Here is a 26,132-nt window from a genome sequence, read left to right as displayed (position 1 = left end):
CCCCTGTGAAGTGAAATGAGATAATAAAAGATAAGATGCGGCAAGGGAAGGGTCTAACCTTTTTAGGATTCGGGACGAAATAAGGAATGGATCTAATATAACTAACGGAGAGGAGATTTAACAGGAGTATTTTAGCATGAATGATGATGTGTGAATTGTCTTATGACAAATTATCGCCTCTTTCTTGAAGGGAAGACAACGGTAAACGGTGGTAGTTATAACAGTTACGGCCTCATTAGGGTAAGCTCTTTCGAATTTATAGTTTAATAATTAACTGGAGTGTACTTAGGACGGATAAAAAGCGGCAGAAATTTATCACTCGCGGTGGTAAGTTAATTTAAGCTCTATTCGAAATTTTAATACAGATATTGTATGGTATTAAAGTAAGTAATTAAATATATGTTATTTATAATATATAGATCGGATTGTGGTTTTTATATTTATTGTGTTTAATATGTGGATTGTGGTTTTCTAGTTTTAAGGTTAAATATATTAGTTCTTTTTTTTTAATTGTAATTCTTTCTGCCTTCGTTATCGTCACCAATTCATAGCTGGCGCTTGAGGAGATTGTCTACTTTTCAACTGATACTCTTGCTGCCCTCGGTGCCTTAGGTCTTAAGACTTATGACACTAAATTATGCCATAGCTGGCAATATACCGCAGCTGTTCTGGCCTTCAACAACGTTAATCTCCTATTTTTCATAACATCTTTGATTATCTTGATCCATGTCTTTGTTAGTTTAATTTTCTAACCATATGGTTCTGCGGTGAACTAAAATAATATAGAGTTATTTTATTATATTTACATTCAGCTCTTTCCATGATATGGTATCCCCTGGAGACGTAATGGATATAATTAATAATTGTACATCTAAGTAATTTATTTTATTTTCATTAGGGAACATATATTTGTCATTTTATGTTTAGTTCTTATTTCCTTCGTTGCTGCGTTTTCTAGTTAAATCATCCGATATCACTGTATTTCTTCTATTATTACTTGTATACATTTTTCTTAATTAAATTAGATGTACTCATTGGATTCTTCCTAATGGATTTGCCATATCTGTAAAACAGTTTCTTCATTCATTCTGTCACAAATAGTGCTTGCTTGTTATATAGGAGGGAAGAGGTTACCCTCTGTGGCCATGTTGTTCAGATCTCTGAACTACTGTGTATCTTTTTTCAGGCTTATTACTAAAAAGTAAATTACATAAAACAGAATTAAATATTTTATTTATATTTACCAAGTAACAATATTAAATATTTCACTCTTAACATGGTATCTTCAGTATTTAATTTATGTTTTGCAAGCCATTCTTTAATTACAGCCTTTGTCGTCAACTTGTTGGGATCTTTTGGTTTTATTGATATTTCTAGCTTGAAGAATAATATATCTACAATGAATTATTAAAAAATAAATTATGATTTGCAAAACCTAATTAAATGTTATTCTAGCTTTTACCTTTTTCCATCAAATTTTGTTGTCTTTACATTCTTTTTATTAGCGTCTTGCCAGGGGTGGCCTAATGTTCTAATACCTATTTTAAAGCCTTAAATACCTAGGTTAAAGTCAATGTGTGGAAGTTACGTAGGACTTCTTCGTGGGTTATCTCTATATTATTTACTCTCTATGTTTCCTAAAGATGTTTGAAGTGATGACTTATATCCCTCAAAGAGTTGCATATACCTAAGTTTTCTTTGGATACTTTCCATACTAAGAGTTATCTGTGATATAATTGTATTAAATTATGTTTACATTAAAAAAACTACTAACCGTTCTTAAACATTTCATAAAATTGATCTGGAATAGAACTAACATCAACTTATTACTAACTAACAAAATTGTATTGTTTTATTTTTTTTAGAGATTTTATTGATAATTTCCATACCAACATTCAGTGCAACTGCAAGACAATCAAAATATTTCCTGTAAAAACCCCAGGAGCTTCATATTTAGTTGAATCAATATTTACCTCTCTTAATTAGAAACGTAATGTGTTTCTGACTGACCTTCCTTCGGCATATTCAGCCAGAGTAATCACAAATATTTAGCAAACAAGCAAATTTCTTATTATCATTACTGTTTTGAAGAATTTTGCGGACATTTGACAACCGAAGGAGTTTTGTAGGCTGATTCTGTTACATGTTCGATCGTATCAGACAGCATTGTATTTTTATTAACTGCAATAAAGGGAAACGGAAAATATTGTCTGATTCTAAAACGAATTCACAAACTGCAATATGTTATAAGTTATACATCTTGAGGACGTGCTACTTTAGTTATACTATATATCATGAAGATTGTTAGAACACTTAATACAGTTTCATTTTAACAGTCAAAGAGTTTCTAGTCATCATATTTAACGCCATATCGCCAAATATCTTTGCTGAACACCGGCTCTGATCAGATGGAGTTGATAAATCATTTTTCACTTGCACACAGGATGCTTAAAGAACATTTATTTCATGGGAACATGTTTGGCTTCCAAAGGTAGATCCAAATATAAAGTAAAACATCATGCATTATTCAACCTTGTTCATTTTTAAGATGAGCTTTAGTCAAGTTGATACTTTTCCATACTCTTAATTTCAAAAGTCGAAGGGCAATAAAAGTTGTTGTAATCTATATTTAATTCGTTATTATTAATATATTCAAAAACGTTTCATTTCCACTTACATTCCTTCCATGTATCCAAGTCCAGTAGTGTATATCTAATTACATGATCTGAGCATATTTATGTTTTGTTCTGTTAACTTTTTGTTATGTACAAAAAGCCTCTCTGTATTTTAACATGCTCATGTGCATAGTAATAGATAATCGTCAAAATTCTTGTTGTAGTCGCCAAATAACACATATATGTTGAGACGATTTTAAAGTAAATGAAAAACTTCTTGCGGAAAAGCTGGAAACATTTGTATGATATGAAAAATATCTAACACAAAATCTATGCTGGCATTTCCCCATGGTTTATTTTCATGTTAGTTTTTTTTTCTTTAGTCTTGAAATTAATCATGGATCTACAGTTTTAATTTAGAGTGAACGGGTACTAGGAGGAGATAAAGCCGAACGAAACCATTCGATTAAATAACTTAGTATAGCTATATTGGCAGAAGGAAGAAGTTGCAGAAAACTCTTTATTCTCAGATGATGGTCAAGCAAGTAAGAAAGCGAATTGCTGGTCTATATACGTATGTAGTTGCAGTATCAAATACATTACAAGGCTGTTGTTCCAGACAATATCTACATAAAGATAAATAAATATTTTTTGGGCGAGCTACGGACGCTTCTTGATAACAAACTTCGATATCGTACAAATATTTGCGATCCTTTTTCGGGACTGGCCCCGAAATAAATCGTATTTTATCTGACAGGTCTTTAGATTCCCATCACTTACAGCTCAGGCATAAAGCCTTAATCGTTTTAACCTTTTTTGCGTGGCGTGTAGCCGCTCGGCCTATTACCCTAAAGCTGCGAAGCATCGCTTTCGGACAGATGATTTCCTAAACAAATGTGTAGGATTAAGCCTAAGATATGAGTTGGGAAGTTGGAAAGGGACAATAGGACGGGATTTTGGATCAATGTCGGGTTAATTAAGATACTCGCTAAAAGATTTTTTCGCAATCCGGGTAAATTGTCCAATTAGGAGTCGGAGCTGACTAATTAGTTTTTGTTGAATTTACCTACCCAAAAACAGTTTATTATTATGATGTTTGCCGTTCATTAATTTATAGTAAAATATGACGAATATTTTAAGGTCTAATATTATATTGTATACCATAATGTTATTGTAAGAATAAATATAATTTTGTTTATTTTTAGTTAGATTTCGATCAGAATACGACCATATGATCTATAGAACCAATAGTGCAATTTGTTATCACTTTCATGATACTATCAGAAACTGTTTGTAGTTCTCCCTAGATATGTGAACATCAAATGCGTTTGTTGTATATTTAGAAGATGTTAAAACCTTCAGGAAAATCTTAATATAAGTTACAAAGCTCAGGAAATAGCTCTTGAGCTCCTTAGCCAGCAAAAAAAACGAGTTCAATAAACTTTTGTAGGTCCAAAACATTTATTCAACCACCACCATACATGAAGTTGGGCTTAATAAAAAAATATATAAAAGCCTTTAAAATATAATCTAGTAAATTAACACTAAAATTACAAAATACTTATTCTACGATATACACTTTGGGATTAACATTTATATCACTGGTTTTAATGTGAACTGAGTTTACTTCTAACTTCACTGAACTAAATCTAATGATTTGGTTTGGTTCTTAAATTTCTGACTAAACCACAATTATCTAGAAGCTGGAGAAATTCCAACACTGATGTGCTAATATAGCATCCGTTTATGTCTTATATGTTGAGTATAGTTTTTGATAATACTATCGACAGTTCCTACTTATGAGGTCTTAAACAGATTGTCATTACGAATGTAATATCATGGAAAAAATGATCATGAATCATCATGAATGAATATATGATATTTAATATGAATTTTATTTAATATATGGTATTTATCATGAATGAAAAATACCTCACAGTACCCTGTTGGGGAATCTTTCTATGATATTTCTATTACATTGGCTGCTGCAACCTCAGAGATGAACACCATAAGTACACACTTCCTCCAATACTCTAATACACTTCTCTATAGTACATCTGTTTATATCTAACTCAAGTCAGAATATGCATCTTTTTGTTTGACTCTGAAGTATTGATATATAAGACACTAAAATTTTCGAATATTGGCCAGGGCATGGCATTTTTATATTATGCTTTAAACCCGTATGCCAATTGGAAATTAAAAATGGATGGATCTAAAAAAATATTTTTGTGGGGCCTTTAATAATGAAATTAATATTCTATTTCACCTTCGAAGGCTTCGGTGTCATTCAATGAAATTGCGATTAAAATTTTGGGTAATGTAAAAGCTTCTCAATATAAAGTTATCGTAGTTAGCAGGATACAAAAATCAAAATTTTGGAACCACTTTTTTTATTTTTACTTTTTTTCTGAAAACTGAGATGATGTGAGTAAATTGTTAATGATACGCTTTTTTCAGAACATAAAAGGTACAGAGAAATAGTATTAGGTCGTAACGAATATTAATGTGTTGTATAATTACTGTTCCTCACTTCATAGGTACCCAATAAGAACCAAGGTAACATAATGTATCGCATCAGAGAAAATAGCCATGTATTAAGGAAGAAAAATAACTAATTTTAAAACATAGAGAAAAAGATTATGTGAAATTTTCTTGATTTTTTAGATATATATAATTAGATGGTATATTTTGAAAGAATATTATATAGTTCGCACCATAGAACTATATGGCTTGAGAATTAATGAGAATTAAGTTCGGAAAATTGACGCGCAACTCGCTATTGTAAATCTAAATGAGGACCAGTTTAAGAAAGTACAATTAAGAAAGTGGCATTTACTCACTAAGTAATAAACCAAATCGGCCAAGCAAGTAATACAATAAATTAAAATAAATTCTTCTGGCTCCGAGTGTAGGACTTTGTTAGACTCTGACATATGTAAGTTTGAGGTGTTTAGTTTAAGATGAGAGCATAGTTAAGGAACAAATTCAGAAATAAAGATTAAAATAGTTTGGACATGTCTGTCAAATCTAAGGAGAACGAATTTATCACATGTTTTTTTGATATCAAGTTTTTCAAATTTCCATACTATACCTTTAAATAAAGAAGTATATCAAGTAAATAAGAAAAGAAGCTTATAACAATGGAATATTAGGAAACACAATCAGGCACATCCCATCATTCATAACTCCGTTCTTTCCATTCGTCCCTCGCCATAATTCCAAACAGTCGTATTAAACCGAATTAAAAGTAATTCGTAACACAGTTTTTATTCCAAGAACAATTCGGGCTTATGCAAACGACAACCATCAAATTTCATCTCGGTATTTCGAGCTTCGCGAGACGGACGGAACGACCATAAAAGTTATGCCTATCACGTTTCCGACAGGAGCTAAAAAATTAGGTATCCAACTTGTGCAATTTTTCATTTTCCACGTTCCGCAAATTGACCGTGAACCCCGGCCATTTTGCCACGAATCAAACGTTTATAAGTGATGCGATTGGTACAGACATTTTTTATTGGGAAAAACGGAAAGGGTCTGGTACTGCAACTAACAGCTTCCGTATATCATTTCAGTCTTCCAATAATATCGATAATTATTCTGTTATGGTTTCCTTTAAAAAGCTTTTTTTTAAACGTTTTGAACAATGATACAGATGTCTCCAACAATCTAGTCTAGCGTTCCAACTATTTTCCCTCTTATTATATTTTATTTTTACACATTTTTTTAATTTTGAATTGGTAGCCGTGACTCTACTCACTAAACCTACCTGAGAATATATCAACTCAGATATCTTCCCAGAACATAGTGGTGACCAAGTGACTGTATGAATGTTTAAAAAGGTATTTTTGAGTAAAATTGGTATAACATATATTAACTAAAATATTTTTTACAAAAGAGTTGAAAGAACAATCTTCACTCAATATTTATTTTCAGTATTTTGAAACATAGTGTACCAGCCAAGCTATGCTTCATTGACCTTAACAAAAAGAAACTATGCCTTTCGAGCATGATGGATGGGGTAGAACTTTCCATACAGACTGCGACAATATATTCTTCATTGTTTTTCACGTATGGCTGAACACTGTCACTTAAGATGATGATTTTGTGTCTGTCACTCGTTGTTACTTGTTCTTGCAAGAATATGTCATTAAATTTAACCAAATGACATCGGTAGATATCTACAGTATTAATTTAATTCGATTTTATCAGTTTGTTACACGTTGAACTTTGCTCATCCCATCATATGAAACTTAAGAGATTCTGCCCATGAATATTTCGCCTCGGTGTTCATGTGGATGACTCTCCTGGATTAACTCGTATTGTTTTGCACTTATGATGTTCAAATTATATCCATTTTCATCACACGTTACAATATTTAATTGAAAATTCTTCTTTTATGTCTGGTAGTAGTTGAATCATCAACTGCTGATGGTTTAAGCTGATGTATTCTCCACTAAGTCAGGGAATGTATCGTCTTCTAACAAATTTTTTTGTCACTCATCAAATTAATCAAGATCAACTTGTTATTTTAGGTAGAGGAATGCCAAAACCAAGACATTGAATATATAGCGACCGCTACGACCCTTTAGGCCACCACGCATGCACCTAGAGAAAGTTCAAAGGTTGGTAACGCTGGTGGTTTGGTACCATGCAGTTCTCGGCTATAAAATACCACCACGACGACGTCTCTCTCTGTTTTCTTTTCTTTACCCCCTTGTAACAGTACCACTTCCAGAGCGCTACCTTACTTCCTTTACCTAACCTAATATTCTGTCCATTCTCTCGTCGACCACATGTATCATTCAATATCGAAATAAATAAATTTTATTCAACCACAAAATTCCTCCCACAAATTGTAGTGAGTGTTCGGACAAACAATCGCATCGATAGCCACACATTCCGATCGACCAGACGAACATTCCTACAAATATAACAATTAGGTTAGTTTGTTTAACATTTGTTTACATATTACTTCGCATTTTCATATATATAAATGACGCATCAAAATACATGAAAGCATATTAGTTATACGGATTTAGTGACTGAAATTTAGTGCTTATTAGCATTTTATTTAGCGATAAATCATCGCTTTTCAAACCGTAGCACAATTTTGTATGTTAAATCATGAAAGTCATCCGGATATTCTGATCGAACGCTGGTGATGTAGGAAAATAAACAAATTGTTATATTGATATCAACAGAAATTATGTTGTTCGAAATCAATAAGAAATACTGAATTAGCTGTTTTTATTTTTGTGTGAATTCCCCTTTATGCGAGCCTTGTGAGTTGACATAAACGCCATTAATTGAGATTTTGTTTTCCTTCAAACTTTATATTTAACGTGAAATTTAATTCGACAGATGGTTTAAAAAATTTAGTCTGAGGTATAAACTAAAAATACTCATGTGCTAAGCACATTGGAAGTTTAAATAAGGTTAAACAAAAAGAAACCGAAATGTAATTCCATATATTTTTTGATATATTGTGCAAAAGAAAGTTTCTTTCTTTACAAACTTATATTTTATGTTTAATATTTTATTCGGATCGAAAACATGCCATTTCCTGTTTATGTAAATAATATCAGAGGCACCAGACGTGGATAAATATTTATAATAAATGTTCAAATACAAAATACAATAACAGATAAACTGATTCAGACATCTGAGTTTTTAGATACATTTATTGATATTTTCTTCTTCCCACCATTAGTCCACGTCAGTTCGTTTTGGATTTGTCATGTGATTGTTTCTTATGTTTTTTGTTATATGCTGGTTGTCAATAATAACGACGCTAGAGAGAAATTACCATTAATTTATAGCAAGCAAAATCAATTATTAACAGGTGCTTATTAATATTTGATTGCCTAATTTATTTTATATGTTTTTAGTGCCGTAAATCATTTTAATTTTTGTATTAGGATTTATTTGGGTATTCATTGTAAGAGAGAAGTTTTTAAATTTATATTAATTAATCTCTTGTGTTTTGTTTAAATAATAATGTGATAAGAAAATTAGAATTGAGTTACGAATGAAATATTGTTAATATTTGAATATTTCATATATATATATATATATATATATATATATATATATATATATTTGTTCTGTTAGACTAATCTATACTAACTTTTCATTGATCTGGTATATTTTGTTGGCTAATATATTTAATAATTATTTAAAATAACTTGCAAGATTGCTATTATTGCTAATACAATTTTAAAAACCTTGATTAGACTAATATTTCTGGCTTTATTTTAATTAATATATAATGTTTGGAAAATTAATTTAAATTTTTTTTTACAATAAATTATGTTAGAGTGGCATATCTCGCTATATTATAGCGCGTTTAAAGCACAACAGACCGTAGGATATTCCAAATATAAAGGTAAGATGTGATTATACTCTTAGTTATTGTATTTAAGAAATGGAAGGCGCAGACTCATTCCCGTTTGTATGGTCATTATGGTAAATGTTTACGTTTACGGTGGATGCCAATTATAATCAGAACTGGTTTTCTTGTTTTTTTTTTGATATTTTGATTTTAAAGATCAAAAATTTAATATCTATCAATTTTTGGTATTAAGATGTAATGAAGCACTAAAAATGTTAATTAATATAAATAATTTTTCGCCATTTTGAACAACATGATCTAAAAGTATTAACCTAAAAAAATAAAAACAAAAAATTAGATTAATAGCAACTAAATAGTAATATTAATACATTTACACAAAAATTCACTATGTAATTTCTTCATTTCTGTTACGATTTCTGAAAAACATGTATAATTTTGCCTTAAGCGCTGTATTTGGAAGACCTCAAACTCTTAGATGTCAGACTATAACAGTAACAGTGTCCAACATGTCCAATATACATTTTGGCTCAATTGGTTTATTACTTTGGTGATAGATGTCAGTCTTCTCTATTATTACTGATTCTAAGTACCTATACTTGTTCTAATTCGATATCATTTAGATTTAGAGTAGCAAACAATCTCTTAATTGACAATGTTTTATTTCATTAATCCTCAATCTGGAAATATCAGATATCATAAAATCTGTATTTGCGAATATATGATTATCATCAGATTGGTCGAGGAGTTTATAGCATCATATTGAACACCATGCTAGTTTAACAAAAATAAATAGAAAATTAAACTATTATGAAGGAAGTTGTTATAACTATACTTTACTATTAGGGTACTAGAATAATGTAATATAGAATACGTAACATAAAAATTATGAAATAATACTTTTTGTTCAAAGATAAATAATAATTATAGGGATTTGTGAAAATACAGCCGAACTGAACATATTTATCCATTAATTAATAAAACAGATCGTTGACGAAATCGATGTATAGATTGACGAATAGAGACGAGCTGATGATTTTATTATAAATTGTGCAAAAGATTGATTAGAATTTAAAAAATATCAAATAGTTCAACCACATTTAAAATCGGAATTTTTTCAATATTATTGCAGTTCACTTGCTAGGGATCAACCCACTTCCACATAATACCGGCTTGGTTGGTGCAGTGGTCCAAGCGACATGCGACCCTTACTGTTGCGACAGTCGCGGGTTCCAACCCATCTGGGGTATGGATGTACTTTTTTGTGTAATTTTAATATGCCTTTATAGGCAACAAGCAAAGATCCGACAAGAAATAACCATCCCAGTCACGCCAGTAAACAGGTTGAGTAAGACCGGATATCTTCTGGGGTGATATTTGGCCAGTCGATGGGCTTAATGGTGAGGACCGTGGTTCGGAGGCCACGTTAAACAGTAGGTCCAGTCCAGATAAACACTCGTTGTTAAAAAGACTCTAAAATATAAGAAGAATAAACCTGCATATGCTTCATTCTAACTCCGATTTCATAAAGAACGATTACGAACAAACATATGTTATCTGTTCAAGAAACTACAGCTAAATTATCAGTTAAATTAAAATTATGTTAAGAGTTCCAATGACAATAGCCAAAACTACTACCAAATATAATTTAATAAATGTAATTATGAATAAAAATGTATCAGAATAAAATAACACATGGCCGGCTCATTTCATTCTTTTTCAATTAGACGTGATCAAGTTTATACCTGAAATTATAACTGATGTAAGGCATCCGAAAAGGAAATTAAAACTCTATTGAACGGAAGCTCTTTTAAGGTGTTTTTCTCGAAATCTCTACCTCCACCCCCGCCACCGCCCTCGATTCCGCATCACACCACCTGGATACGTCCCTACGTATTATGTTCGTCGAACTCGTGAAGTTATTACCGAAAGAGATCCACCCAAAACATACCGACAGGCTTTTCGTTTTATTCGGGCCAAATTGATTTCGAGAAAAGGCCCGGACTGCAAAAGAAATTTGCAAAATTAAGTAAATTAATTTAGTTTTGGCAGGAAAAGCTTATTTACTTAAATTCCGACGGAGAGGCTTTTAGGGCAATGGACCCTGGATAGACATTTTTTGCCTGTTGATTCGGGAAATGCTTCAAATAAATAAAAAATAATTTCATTCTAGACCCGGATGTAGGACATGCACTCCGAGGAGAGTTCGTTCACATTCAGGACCCTTTTTTTCTTTTCCTAAGAGTATTTAATTATTCCTCTCCGAGCTAAATTACTACATCAAAAAAAAACTTAAGCCCTAATTAATTTGCATCCTTAATTATTAGTTGTTTACAGATCTTTTAAGTGAGTTAATTATATTTGAATATATATTCTTATTAGTAACTTGAATTTTATACAAAAACTTTGTTATGTTTACTTTTATGAAATTAACATTTATTTTTGTTTTGATATTCAATATAATAATCTTCTATTAAAGACACAATAAACTTGTACAAATAACAAACAAATAGTTATTAGAGTAACAGAATAAATATGGTATATGAGATAGCTCAGAAGACGAGCTTCTTCACGGATTTTGCAAGACGTAACCGAACATTCGCGTGTTGAAAAATAAATTTTTGTTTTTATACTAAACTAGCGACCCGCCCCGGCTTCGCACGGGTGCAATGCTGATACTAAATTAAATACACTACAGAAAAAATATGAACGTTGTATATAAAAACATAGCGGCCCGCTCCGACTTTGCACGGGCATAAAATATATATGCCTATGTCACTCAATGAAAACATGATTAAAATCGATCGAGTATTTTTGGTTCATTCATTACTGCCCTTGGCCTGCACGCATTAAATTTGGAGTAAAACAATTCCTCTTCCCCTATACTTACTATGAAGATTTCCTGCTATCTTTGGAATATCTAAATTCATACAATTTTTATTACATTACACATTTTTAAACGCAAATTTTAAATTTGTAATATCTCCGAAAATATTTGTTTATTTTACATGCTGTAAGGAACCATATTGATCTATATTAATTGCACACTGTATTTAAGGTACTTAATTCGATAAGGATTAATGCCGTATTGCTTAAAATAGCTTCGTAAATAAGCCATTTTCTCACGTAAAAAGTAAACAATAAAAATGGTTAATGTGGGTTATCCCTAAAAGATAAACATATACCATCGCGGACTTTTTTGTAGACCTTTTTATGGTGTACAATACTGTAGTACATTAATTTGATCTAACTCGTAGGGTTAGGCAGCGTTTTTGCTAATTGCTAAATAAGCCTAAAAAAATAGGTTAATTTACGACATTACGTTAGAAACCTCTAAAATTAGCAATGTTGCCTTAGTATATTATGCATGTATTATACATACAAAACCTTCCTCTTGAATCACTCTATCTATTGAAAAAAACCGCATCAAAATCCGTTGCGTAGTTTTAAAGATTTAAGCGCACATAGGGATATAGGGACAGAAAAGGCGACTTTGTTTTATACTATGTAGTGAAGTATAAATATATGATTTATTTAAATGTATTAATGTTAGCTTATAACAATTTCTCATCTCATTAACATGTATTTTTAAACAGACCTTCTACGAATTTTTGCTATAAACTGTAAATTAATTCTACTTAAGCTTTCGGAAATATTTTTTATAAATTGAATACACCAGAGATCATATTACTATGAATTTCTAAAAGTAATAAAAGTGTTTCATTCGCAGATTTCTTCATGTTAAAGAAATAAAATCAAATAGTTTCATTGTAAATTGCTTTTATTTAGTTCAGAACTAGAATACGGAAAAAATAAACTAATATGCGATGCTAATACAAAATCGCTAATGCTTAATAGTTATAATGATGCTCAGTTTTACGATGTTTAAAGTCATTACAGCAGTTAAAATAAAACAAATTTTGATCTTAAGAAAACTTTTAGTCTTAAAAAACTTAACTTAGTCACTTGAAAGTTATCTAAAATCTGATGCATCTTATTTGATACTTCTTTTAGACCAAATCATATCGCGAATATATGTAAAATGATATTAAGTATTAGTAATATTGGTATATTAAGTATCGTACCGTAACAATTACCAATTGTACAAAAATTGTTACAAAAACCTCTAGAAGTTCTACCATGAAGAAATATGACTCCGCCAGAAAATATTAAACTATCGTATATGTTATAGTGTTTCATGTAACGCTTTTTTAATTTTTTTAATTTTAAAATTATTTAAGTATGTTTTAATGTAGTTATAAGTAAAATGGTCTTGAAAGCGTATTACATAATTTTGGTACCAATTTTTAAAATTAACTAGACTATTTCTCAAACATTCTTTGTGTAGTATAATTAAAGACATTTTAAAAGAAATCAATATTTATTTTTCTTAATTATTTATTATTATCTTTAATTTAGGATTATTAAGGATGATATTTATTACCCACTATTTAATATTACTTTCAAAAAATATTGAAAATAATACATTCAGAGTAAGTATAAATTAGATATATATCAGAATTATTTGTTCTGATACAGATATTAATGGGCAAAAAACGTTCCAATTTTTTCCGATTCTAGTTTTATCTGTTAGATTTATCTCTAGACGCGAAGATATATATTCTATAGACGATTTATTTTACGTGTGACAAGAAAATATCCTTCTTCTGAATATTCCGTAGAATAATTAAGCTCGAGTCTTGTGGTGCAAAAATGTCGATTTGTTTTTCCACCAAATTATCATAAATTTGCATATATTTTGTTTTGTTCTCAGATAGTTGCAGTCATTAGCGTAGTATATTGGGGGTTTGTGGTGCTTTTAAGGATTTTAGTGAAACAATTAATTCGATTTATAGTCTGAAGATTACCTTATTTTTATGGAATGAGTCATTAGCCTCATTTGAGATAAGATGTATATTTTATTTAGTACAAAAGTACAAATTATTTAAAAATAAATTTAGAAAACCTACACGAGTAGTTAATAAAATATTGTTTTGTTATATCGCTACGCATAATTTCGTCGCTTGATTTTATTTTTCCATAATTTAATTCGATTTAGTGCTTGTGGAATAATAAAAGGCAGCCTATTTTATTATATAATAAGGTGAACGAGAGTTTTTAATATATCTAAAGCTGGTATATGGCTTCTTTGTTCTGGTAAAGATTAATCGAATATTCATCATACCTAATATCCGTTAACTTACATAATAAAACCACAAGAAAAATTACCCTCACCTGATAAAATTCCCTAGGTTTTGAATAAAGCTAAGGTAAACCCTAGTACAAAAAGCAATGGGGCCACGTGCGCATTTTTTCTTATAGGGTGGGTTTTTGGGGCTATCGGAAAGGTAATTTTGGCTCCAACAGTCAATTGAAAAGCCAGAACATGGTCCCTGCAGCTTTTTCGGTTTATTTATTTTGAAATTACCTCCGTCGAGTAGGTCTTTGGATCCTTTTCAATTTCACTCGCTATTAAGCTTTTTTAAAATTTTCTTTACTGGACTAATTATTTTTGATCGTCAGTAAATACAGGTTATCCCACAAAAAACTGCATACCATAATAAACTAATGTTTGTGTCATTTTGTTCATTATCCGAAGTTTCAACTCTACGATAACTCATTTTGTCGTGTTTTTAAGATGTCAGACAAATGTAGTTCCATTTTGGACCTCTTTCGCCAAGGAAAACGTCAGTGTGAAATTATTCGTTTGCTTCAATGTTGCGCAGTCGAGTTTTTCACATCATCGGTCATTTCAAACGGCTTGATGCATGGAGGTGAAGAAAGTACACCGTCAATACTAACTGCAGGAGCGAATGTACTCGAATCTTAAGAATTTTCATTAGAAAAATTGACGGTGAGACTTGCATTTATAAAATGATTTAATAAAATTATCACTTAAAATGTTTCATGCAGTTTTTAGGACACCCTGTTTAATGACATTTTATTTTCTTTTGTATTTTTTGTATATTCTTATGCCTTGAAGCTAAACATGTTCTCCTAAAATTTATTGAACATTTCCAGGCATCTTTGATTCTGTAAGTGATTTATCAAATTTATTTAAAATACGAGTCAGTGGTTGCCAAGAAGATATCGTCTCTCCACTATTTTTCAACATACTAGTGGATTCAATTATCCGACAAGTTTATAAAATCATACATTGCGTTCATTATAATACCACTAACTGCTTGATCGATCTAATGTTTGCTGATTTGATCTAGATGTTAAGTTTTCTAGCTTCCTTTATGGTATAGTTCACATTGCAGAGCCATATGGCTTGAGAATTAATGAAAAAAAAATCAACTTATTAACAGCTATCGAATTGTCTTCTATTGTACATCTAACTCTGAAGTAATTAGCCTAATCGACTAAGATTGCTTCTGTAAGATTTTTCATTAGTTCTTGATCCCATAGTGTACCGTAGGTGGCCAAATTATTAGAGACAGTACTTGTACTGATGTATAAACTACATCAGTACAAGTTTATTATATCTGTTTGAATAAATTATTCAATTTCTAAAGGGTTATTTATTCTTAAATAGGTACTAGTATCATTATTAATGTTCTTATGAAGTTGTAACATAGTATACCCGGGTCATTTGCCAATTGTGTGACATTTCTTCTCATTCAGTCATTATCCGTTAAAATGCACTTTTGCAGTATTCGTATTGTATTGTGTAGATATTATAATTTCATTACTTTTAATCACCTTTGGATCTAAAAAAATCAAAAAGTAAGAAATGCTCCGTATAATAATGCTCTTGATATGTTTTGTCCACGAATTTATATTTTATTAATGGTTCGATGCGATCACCTTAAATTTTCAACTTTTTAGGATGAACGATGGCTTTCAGCGCGACTTCAAAAAAATGTAGAAAGATACAAACTTTATTAATGCACTCCATTCTCTCCATACATTCTCAGGGAGAGATAGTAGCTATTGCTGGAGTCTCCAAGTCTGTCGTTAATTAAATTAAAATTAAAATTGACCATAAAAGGCCTATTGAGGCACATTTTGATTATTGATCTTGATTGAATAGAGTCCAACAGCATCAAAAAGAAACGATTGTTCAATAATTCAATGGGCTAGATGACATCCAAATATTACTGTTGTAGATTGGAGTCGAGTATGCATAACTTTTTTGAACAATACAATTGGTCAATAACGATTTTCTAGTATTATATTAGATAATGAGCATATAAAAAAGACGAGTATAACTTTGCCAGTAGTAGAAATGTTTGAAGATGTTTTAACTTTAGTGCTAGTGTGTTTTTTGCCATGACACTGTGGGGATAGACAAATAAATCTATCTCTACAAGGTCTATTAGGACAAAGTAACTTTTAATATTGGTCTACTAGATATCGGAAATAGGAGAATCTTCAAAAACCTAAGTGTATCTACAAGCAAGTGAGGAAATTGTTAAAAAAAGTGCATAAATGAACAGAAGCCTTTGAAACTAGTGCTAGTTAAGTGAAATTAAATACTTTTTTCTGGGTCTGAAACCAGCATTTTGCATATCTATCTGGGGCTGTTTTGTTTAGCTGGGTTATATGGGTCTCTCGTCTACCAAAAACTTCTTCAGCAGATAATTTTATTATTGCTGATATGTATTAGGTTGAAGAAAGGCTTTCGTAACAGATAAAACGTGGAGGTACGAGGGCTCGGAGGGAAACAGACGTCTACTTTTCGATTTAGCTGATCATTTTCCGGAATAATGGATTAGGAGGCAGCTAGTCAACTTGCTGATAGTTCAACGTTCAAGTTCAACATGTCGGCCAGCTCTAGGATTTATTTATTATCGATTACATATTATTTTTTATTATTATTTTTAAACAGGGATCGGAAATTCGTTTCAAATACTAATATATAGATTATTAAAATATTTAGAAGCTATTGTAGATTTATGAAAAACAAAGTATAATAGTTTTTTAACGACAACTATTAAGAAATGTAAATGAGCGCTCACCTGTGCAATAAATTTCCCGGAGCTCTTTAAATAAAACCCACGTAAACCCTAATACAAAACCCATTAAAGCCACGTGCGCATTTTTTTTCTTTTTGATAGTGCAACGAGGACGTTAGATTGCTGTTGGGAAGTTAAATTTTGGCTCTAACAGGCAATTGAAAGACCGAAAGCGATACCAAAAGCCAAAAAGTTTTTTTCATTGTTTTCTCTTTTAAAATCACGTCCCGTATTCCCGGTCTGACTGGGTTTGAGTTTTCAATTAAAGTTATGCTGATACGGAAATTAGAATGGCGTGAGTGGTTTTTTTTGTCTAATAAATTAATATATATGTATATATAATAAGTCCTACTTGATGTGAGTGCGTACGTACGTGAATCGCTCGTAATTGGCCGCAATCATTCGTTTATTTGTCTCGTTTCAGCAGTGATTTACATTTTCTTCCTGCTTTGTTCTGCGACATACAAGGCATTTTTAATTAGCGATCTTCAATCTATGAGCTCAGCTCCCATCTCTATACACGAATCTGTTGCAGAGACTGGGGATGTAACAATTCTTAAGCCTCACGTGCTATTGTCCTTTTATTCCACTCAATGCCAATACTAGCTTGTTTCTATGTTACGCAGGTCTCTTGTATTACTTTATGCTATAATTTATTATTTTATGCTATACTGTTCGCATACTGAGATCCAATAACTCAATTAGTTAATATATCTGTTGTTCATGCCTTGAGGAATATTGAGCATGATCATTAAAGGCTTGTAGGCCAATGTATGTTGCGTGTTCCTCTATTGGGATGTTTTCATTGCGTAGTTTTACTGACGGAGGGGTCACAAAGTGTAAGTAACATAAGTGGACTAAGTACAAAGTATAAAGTACTCCTTGGCATTGCAGTTGAAATGAAGCAGGTTTTGTGTCAGTATGTACTAAGAGGACGACAGCGTCCTCAGCATAGGTCGTAGTTATTGTATTTCATCATATGCAGTGTAATTCAGGTACAATGCCGATCCCAGTACGGTGCCCTGAGACACACCCGAGCGTATTTCGTATAAAACAGTATATTTAATCATGGACTTCCTTCGATTGAGGTAGATGAGAATATAATGTAATATGAATGTGGAAGGTATTTTTTAGTTTGTATGCCAGTCATCGTGCCAGACTTTGTCGAAGCCTTGACAGAGCAGTACAGTCCATTTTCTAAGCATCTATTGATGAAGTCTACAGTGCGATGTGCTTGGTCGATTTTTTCATGATCTTCACGGAATACTAATTGGTGTCTAGGGATTATGTTGTTTAGATTAGTTGCTCCTTCATTGCATTTAGAATGTTTATAGGTTTATACGAGATCCAATTCTGTGATGGTTTGCCTGGTTTGGACACCATTACGACTTGAGCTATTTTCGATTGTAATACATATTTATATGGCAGATTTTCAAGGCTCAAGAGAGTTGTTAGAACTCTCAAAACCACTTTGAAATGTACGCTCTGTTAGTAGCTCTGTAGCCCTACTCAGACTCCGAGAACGACTCAAAGATACTACTTAGAAAGTCAGCAAACATTCAGGCTTTCTCCTTATTTAATTCTACCTACTCTTGTATGTCCCTAGTAGAATTATTTAAGTTTTAGGATTTTTTATAGTTTTAGATAGTTTCCACATCAAGATTTTCATATCTACTGTTGGTTTTATTATTGACAGATAGTTATGAAGGTTGTTGTTTGTAAACATTCCAGAGAGAAAGGTAGATTCCTTTGATTTTAGACGTTGGTTTACTTCCGTATCATTTTCCCGAGATGAAATATGCTGATATGTTTAAGGCCAACGATTGGCCATCTAGCGAGGGGTTCGTCCTTATCATCGAAATTTCCGAAAAAACAAGCAAACTTGTTCCTTCATTTGAGTTAATCCCAAAACTGTGTAGTTTATCCACAAACTTTTCGAAGAACCTGCGCTGCATTATTCCCTTTTTGGAAATGAGAACGTAAATTATGTTTAAAATTATATTCTGGAATCTCCATTTAGAATTTACAATAATCAATAATGTTTTACTGAGTAAACGATTTACATTACGTTTATATATAGCTCTATAGTCTTTTGCCTTTCAAATGAAGATCTCTTAGTAGAGGGCAAATGTTAAATGTTAACTCCCTAATATAAATAATAACCATTTTTTAGCTTGCTTCAAAACATAAGGAAAAATGCGGAATTGATATGCTGTCTAACATATATACTCATATATAGATATTAGTAATTTTTCTGTAATTGTGCCATACATGTGTCTTTTACTTATCCGGAATACTAGATTTAAACATAATATAAATATACTTTGAAATAAGTAATAATTTATTATGTTTGCCTGTTCTTTAACAGGAAACAAACAACAACAACAAAAAATTGATCTCTCTAGCTGCGCGCAAAAACTAAATCCCCATATAAAGATATATAAACGTTTTCCTTAATTCAACAAAAAGAAATAGATCTGTAAAACATCTCCTTTAGTTCAGAGAGGGACTAAAGGGCTGATAACCAGTGGCATTCGGATGTGTCGCGAAAGAGAGAAAGATAAACGAGAACTCGGCGAAATTTAAATATAATCTTTTTATAAAGGCCGCAATAAGTCGAAAAAAATGATAAATGCCCGATGCAAAATAACAAAACACATCAGGAGCCGAATTGAAATAACGAGATAATATCGGAACCGTTGGAACATTTGTTTCGGCACATTATACGGCGGTGTCGGGGTGCGAGGGGGACAACGTTCGCAATCCGAAGAAAACGAAGTTGATATGAATTATGGTCGTCGAAATTGCAAAGGGAGGGGGGTGGTGCCGTGCGGTAAAGGAGAGGAGGATATTCGGGGCGGAAAACGTGCGACACGAAAATTTCCCGAATTTCCCGTCGAGCTGTCGTTTCTGTTTACAACTGGAACTGCGAGTTCAATTCGACAATCGTCTTTCAGGACAATCAATTGCAAAAACGTGCTAACAAGGTTCCACTTGGGAGCGGAACAGATAAAATAACAAATCGCTGAGTCTAACGAACTTGAAATTTGTCATCATAATCGTTATTAGTCTAAAAATACAGTCATTATCTCGTACAGACGTTCACTCTGTTTACCTGATCTCAGGTAGTAATTAATAATTACAATTGAATTCAAATATTAGGCATTAAAAATCGAGGACATCGACCATGAGGTAGTTAAGTTTAAAGGTGCATCCAAACTACGAAGAATTTAGGTCTTAAAAAAGACAGATAATTAAAGATAGTCAAAGAATAGACATGATGACTAATTTTGAAAAAGCTTTCTATAATATTATAATACATAGCATATCCGATAAAACAGCCGACTCACGACATAGATGACGTCGAATATACTGACAATTCTAGTTTCTGCAAAGGTAAATTTCGTTTAAACTCGGATCAGATCTTTCCATCCCATTTTATCTTAGATTCACTTGACGTATGCCCGATTCCTCAAGCAGAATCAGCTAAATCGTCGGGTTTAGATTAGACTCAAAGTCAAGCAACTGTACTGGTCATTCGGAAGATACCCTCAACTTGACCTAAAATTGACCACCAACTTGACCAATATTAATCGCTATGTCACCAACGAAGAGCTGTATGATGACCTCAAAATATGTATACGAACTGATCCAAGATTTTGCCTTAAAATATGAAATAACTTTGTTAAATCACAAAAACGTGAAAGCAATACAGTTGCTGGACAACACATAGGAAATCAGAAGATTGAAGCGAACCAACTTACACGAACTTGTTTAGCGAATAAGTGTATTCTTAACTTTAGTTTAAGTAGATAACATTTATTTTGATTTGAGAAATATATACTGATGTATTAATCCCGCCCTCGCCTTGCTTGTGTAATAATGCAGGTAGAATAGAACAGTAGTAATTAATTAAGCATATCTAATGTAAGTTGTAATTAATTAAAAAAATTCTTAGTTAAAAAGAGATAGAATGCTGATGTTTTAGATTATGTAACCGAATCGGACTACAAAAGTCGATTCGGGTTGGTGCTAGTGGCCCATGTTGTCAAATTAGGCGTTATAAACCGGCAGGCTCAGTAAACCAAAAGTCAAATTTATTACGAAACAATTGCGATATGATGTCGCATACATTTGGATGAGATGAGTCGGTTGTTTTATTGGACGGGCTGTATTTATTACTTCCTTAAAAACATCTTAATTTTGTAGCTTAATAGAAAAAAAATGATTAAAATTAGCGCTAAAACACTGGTCAATACCATGTGAAGTCGAGACCGTGAATGTTGTCAGCCAACTCAACCAAGCCAAAACAAAAAAAATCATTTCATTCAATCACTTTGGCTTAACAACATATATTGACAATGATTGTGTCTGTCGTCAAAAACGTAGTTAAGTGTATGGTGTATGGTGTTTCTAGTCATGAGTGTTTAAGTGAGCATCTGAGTCTTAATTAACTTGTCGGTAGTTTTTAAAGACGATAACAATCTTTCGACATCTTTCAACTCACTACGTAGCTATAGAAGTAATCGGAAAATCGATTACAAAACCAGTTTTGACCTATTTACATGAAACTGGATGCATATATAATGATGCTTTCATTTCACACGAAAGGCGATACTATGTGTTCGATGAATTTGGAAAGGAATCTGTCATGACGAGCTCAAAGCTATCAAAAAAGTGAAATGATTTAACGATTAATTTAATTTTTTAAAAATGACGAGAGGCCGAAAACTACACATCCTTAGTGGCTTGGCTAAAACTGATAGAGATTACCTGGTAATCTTTGATGCATCAACCATATAGATCTTTACCCTATCAGGCTACTATTTGGTCAAATTTCTAACCGAACTTATTCGAATTTTAAACTCAGAACTAACACATAAATTTCTTGGATAAACCAGTCCCAGTAAAAAGATATAGGTAATGTCTACTGAATCATTTTTAGACATAAAATTTCAAATAAAACATTTAAAGCTATTTGCAGTGTAATATGTGTGATAATTCGTGGGATATATATTTAAAAATAGCATAAAACAAAAATATTATGAATATTCTTTGAATAGTTTGAAAAATATTTAAAATACACGAGTATTCAGTGATCCACAGATGTCAAAATATGGTCCGCGAATAATATTCGCGGGCGGTAATCTGTTGGTTGCCTTGTAGTGAGCAAGAAGAACTTAATCGAAATGAACTTATGTCAAATGATGTAGAGGAGCAACTTGTTTCAACAATTAAAAAGTCGCCATTTATCGCTTTAAAGTGTAATGAATCGACATTTCGAATTGTTTCCAACTATTTATTGAAGAATTATTGATTTTACCTCACATGGAAACAACATCAAAAGCTATCGATGTCATGAGCCCAATATCAAAATATTTTGAGAAACATAATCTTATGTGAGATAAACTCGTTACCCTCTGTACTGATTGTGCTCCGGTAATGTTGGGATCACGATCCGGGCTGGCGACGTTAGTAAAACAGAAAAATCATAAGTATCAATGCACTGTATCATATATCCAAGCCAAGCGTTAGCTTCTAAGATTTCCTGTATGTATTTATCACATACTGTAACTGGTTAAATGCATAAAATTTGTAAATATTATCAAAAACAGCGTTTTAAATACGCGCCTCTATAAAAATTGTGCAGTGAAATGAACTGTTACAATGAAGCACTTCTCTTTCACACAGAAGCTCGATTGCTACCGAAAGGTAATATGTTGGGAAGATTATATGAACTGGTTACAGAGTTTGATTTTTCTAATTGACAAAAATATTAATGATTTGTTGAAACAGTTTACTAATCCGGCATGTGAGATAAATTTGGCTTACCTTGATATATTTTACACATTAAAATAAATTAAATATGCAACGGCAAGGTTTTGAAAATGAACAGTTAGAAAAAGTCGCAAATATATTCATTCTTGAAGATAACTTTCGGGATTTTATATTCAAACTTCAGTTATAGTTACGTAAAAATGAAGAAAATAATTTTTCTGCGTTTGTAATATTAAAATCACTTGTGGAAGACAAAAATAATGACGCTGGTAAGGTAAATATATAAGAAAATGTAGGAATATTCGTCGGGTCGGTCGGTCGGAATGTGTAGCTGTCGATGCGATGGTTTGTCCGAACACTCACTACGATTTTGTGGAAAGAATTCGCACGAGAACTAAATACACTGATTCAAGAAATACTTGTTTATTGCGATATTAAACGAAACATGTGATCGACGGGAGAATTGACACGATATTAGGTTAGTACGGTAGCTCTGTGGAAGTGGTGCTATTACAAGGGGATGTAGAAAAGAAAAGAGAGCGAGACATCGTCTTTTTTAGCCGGGAACCGTGTGGTAGCAATCCACCGGCGTTGGCAACCTTTGAACTTGCTGTAGGTGAATGCGTGGTGGCACTAAAGGGTCGGAGCGGTTACTACAAAAACACTAAGGCTCATTTACAAATGTTGATTAATGAATTCAATTCTTAGTTACTTCCAAGAATATACGGCTAAAGTTGATTTAAAACTAATTCATACTAATTCGTCGTAATTCGTAAGTTACCGAAATAATCCAAGAGGAACTCATTGAATTCCAAAATGACAGAAACTACAAGGATGCTTTTGAATCGAATTCATTTGAATTGTTTTGGTGTAAAAAAGCAATTTCTTATATTAAGCTTAGAGAAATCGCCTTGCGCTATTTGATGGTTTCCTCAACAAAATATTTATGTGAACAAGGAATTTAAGGAACAAAGTTTAAATGTGATTTTCTATTGTTTTAAATTAAAGTTTCAGTTTGATTATTACATTGTATTTTTATTATGCCTACATAGTGGTTCCTGCTAACAAGAATAATATAAAAATGGCCTTTGACCAAGAAACAATTGGGAACCCCTGGTCTAGACTGACGCTTAACTTGGAGGAAGTCTGAAACTGAGCCTAATGTGTCAGCTTGTCGGGCCTAAATAGAACTTATACTTAGTTAACAAGATATTGGTGTTCAGAAGTCAACATTTGTGTTTATTTGTTCCTACGGAATCAAATTATGGAGTACTGCTAGAAATTCCAATATCATTCAATAGTTACTAAACAAAGTATTGCGTTCAATAGTCGATATCCCATATCACATCTCTAATAAAGCCATTCAATGCAATGTTGCCCACAGAGACCACACAACGACTGTAACGGAACGTGTTAGTACAAAGTACTTTGAATTAGTGTCAGTGCACCAAAATCTACTTACCAATTAGTAAAATGTTTATGATGGCAGTACACTGCGGAGACTAAAGAATTTGTTATCATCGGATCTGCTTATTTTAGAGCACAATTTAGAAGATATTTTCGTTAGTGAAGTGATTTTCTAAAGGTCATGTATATAGTAATTATTATGTAAACTTATTGCTCCCTGAGCAGATTGTTGGAACCATTAAGGCTTATTAAAAAAAATTGAATGTCCAGAACCCAGCTTGAATTTTGCGGACAATCGTTAAACTTTACTGAATCACAAAAATACGGAGGAAAAGTATTTTTTTAAACAATTGGTATTCTGAGCACAATGGGCAAAAATACCCTTTTAAGTTTTTTTAATAGGTTTTTTAGTACATTTAACTACAATACATTTAACTACGATAATATTTCAGATTATTCCTTTATACGCGTGTTATTTTACCATTAAAATAAAATATTAATGTCGAGTCGTATTTTTTTTTTGTTCTTCCCTTCGCTGGTAATAAATCTTTTTATCTCCAAGTTGAAATAAAGAAAATACAAAAAGAAGAGACTTCTAATTCAGATTACAAATCCTCGACTCTATATTAAAATTATGTAAATTATAATGTTAAACTGAAAAAGTGTTTTAACTCTGTTGCAGGTCCTATCTTCGCCCTGTCTTAATGTTTTATGCGGGAATCCATAAAAAACATTGAACCTCATACAAAAAAAAAACTTTCTCGCTTTTCAGGGTACTTTGTTGGCGCGTGACATTTATAAATTTATATTTGTTTTTTTTATAAACTTTTTGTTATAATAATACTTTATGTGATAAAGTGATTTTACAAAGTAACAATGATGTAAAATTCATGAAAATAAAAGCATAATCCATTACTAGTTTCACACAATGATATGTTCGATTTATACTAGTCTCAATCACAATGATATGTTCGATTTATACTAGTCTCAATCAATGCCACATAGCCTGGTTAAGAATTTCTTTGAAAATCATGAGGATACTTGAATATTCTTCACTAGTCTCTTATTTTGAAAATGTTAGTTTAGCCACAGAAGTTTTCGAGGAATTCGTTCACTTTTTTTCTACAGACATATCCAAATAATTCTAATTAGCGTCTCTGAACTTGTCCATCAATGTGCATTGACTATCGTTTCTCAAACGAATGACCTCTTTTAATACGAACTCAGAGGGAAACATGTAGAATTTGTCATAATAATTGCATGTAAAAAACTTCCAACCTACAGATTCTCTAACAGTGTTCAAGTCTCAGTGAATACGAACAAGGATTGGCAATAACATTTCCTATCTTCTACACGCATTTTCTAGGCGAACTTTCTGAACCAACTGGTTTTCACGAAACTGTTTTGAAGCCAACTTTATACTAATTATATATATATTATACTGTATCATTATATGCACATTTTTCATTGTATCGAAAATATCTGCAACATACATTATTTACTATAATATCACTAAACTATGTGTGACCATAATTATAAATAACCTACATATATTATCAGAAGTATTACACCTCATTGCGTCAACTTTTGTCTAATATTTAGCAAATATTTTCAACAAATACTTTTTTAATTACTGATTTAAACATTAGATATTATAATTCCAAATTATGGCATGATGCAGTATTGGATTATTTAACATTATTATGGTAAAATTATAATCTTAATCTCCATAATATGTTCCATAGAATACACTTTACAGATTAAATTATCTATTAGTAATTATTACTGCGAAAATATAGTTTTCACATAATTAAACACAGTGAATAATAGATAATAATTTGATTACAGAGATATTGACTTATATTCATAAAAAGTACGAATATATTTAAAATATAAGTCAAGAAATTTAAAGTGTAAAGAATTTTATAGTAAATTTGATATAATATTGAGTTCCGCAAAATCATATTAGATTAAGGAAAAAAATAGTTTCCATATTTCTTAAGAGGTGGTTTTTGA

Source organism: Rhynchophorus ferrugineus, unplaced genomic scaffold (genome assembly GCF_030347505.1).
Source record: "Rhynchophorus ferrugineus isolate W39M unplaced genomic scaffold, kcgeb_rfMv2 rfM2, whole genome shotgun sequence".
Taxonomy (NCBI): Eukaryota; Metazoa; Arthropoda; class Insecta; order Coleoptera; family Curculionidae; genus Rhynchophorus; species Rhynchophorus ferrugineus.
Note: the sequence above shows the minus strand (reverse complement) of the source record.